We start from the raw sequence: 1,520 nt of genomic DNA on the forward strand, positions 1-1,520 counted from the left end.
GCTGCCCCTTCAGCCAAAGCCCTGGTATACTCTTTGTCCCACCAGCCTTTTTTTTGTGATTTCCAACACTAATGATTTTTTTGCCTGCCAGTCTCCTCTTTTAGGAAGTCACTTATTAAGCTAGGTTACAGATAGATTATTTTTTTTTTCTTTTTTCCCCCTCTGTTCTTTAACTATGAGCAATCTGTCAGCAGGCGGCAAGGACCAAAATGGGCAGCAACAGCACAGTGAGTTGAAATATTTGACAGATCGGCTGCCTGCCAGCCTGCGGGAAGCAATCATTAAACAGTACATGTTACCAGAGAGACCTGGGCAATGGTTATTTATTTATTTAAACGACCTCATTATTCGGAGGAATGCTAATGGTGGTTTGTTTTTTTTTAAGTGGTGGGATGGGTTGAGATAGAATGCGAACAGATATGATGAATTTGCCAGGAACTAGATAAATGTAGCCAGGTCAGTGATTCCATTTGGGTTGCGGTTGTAGGCAGGAAGTGGAGTGGGGGTGGGGGGTGGTGGTGAACATCTGTTTCCTGGGGTGTAATTGGTCTGTGGAACTCCTTGCCACAGGATGAGGTGATGGCACCTTGCCCAGATGCCTTAAAAGGGGACTGGACAAATTGCTGGAGGAAAAATCCATCACAGGTTACAAGCCATGATGTGTATGTGCAACCTCCTATTTTAGTAATGAGCTATGTCAGAATGCCAGGTGCAGGGGAGGGCACCAGGATACAGGTCTCTTGTTTGTTTTGTTTGAGGCAGGTCTCGTGTTGTCTTGTGTGCTCCCTGGGGCATTCTCCCTGGGTGGCCCACTCACCCACACCCTGGGGCACCAACTCCCTGGGTGGGCCACTGTGAGATACAGGAAGCTGGACTAGATGGGCCTATGGCCTGATCCAGCGGGATTGTTCTTATGTTCTTATGGAAAAGAGAGCTGTGGTTGATATAACAAGTGAGATAACAAACACAGTTTCCAATAATGGCAGTGGTCTTAAAGATCCGTAACCACACTGGAGAGAAGAGAAAATATTGTGTTATTAACAGTGCAATCCTATGCATGTCTACTTGGAAATAAGTCCCAAAGTGTTCAGTGGGGATTACTTCCAGGAAAGCACGTATAGGATTGTTTCGTTTTGTTTGGTAGACCCAAGTCTTCAGATTCTTTGGAAAGAAATGGAAAACACAGCTCTTCTATTTTTTTTGCCTTTGGAACATACAAAGGTACTATTTTTGCCTTTGGAACATACAACAAAAGTCATGGTTAACAGACTTCAAACACAGACATGAATTACATCCATGAGACCAATCAGAGCAGTTGCACAAGCGGCAGATTGATGGGGAGGTGCATATTTTTACCGCTCATTCTCTTCCTACTGCCAGGATCCAGAAGGGAATGGAGCAGAAGTGATAGCTTGGAGGACCAGAGAGTTGAGGTGTGGGCTAGAGCACCAGAGACACTCTACCAACTGCTCTTCTCTCCATATTTCCTCTTCTGCCCAGTTCTCATCGTCCTTTTCATG

The sequence above is a fragment of the Tiliqua scincoides genome, chromosome 11 (assembly GCF_035046505.1).
Source record: "Tiliqua scincoides isolate rTilSci1 chromosome 11, rTilSci1.hap2, whole genome shotgun sequence".
Taxonomy (NCBI): Eukaryota; Metazoa; Chordata; class Lepidosauria; order Squamata; family Scincidae; genus Tiliqua; species Tiliqua scincoides.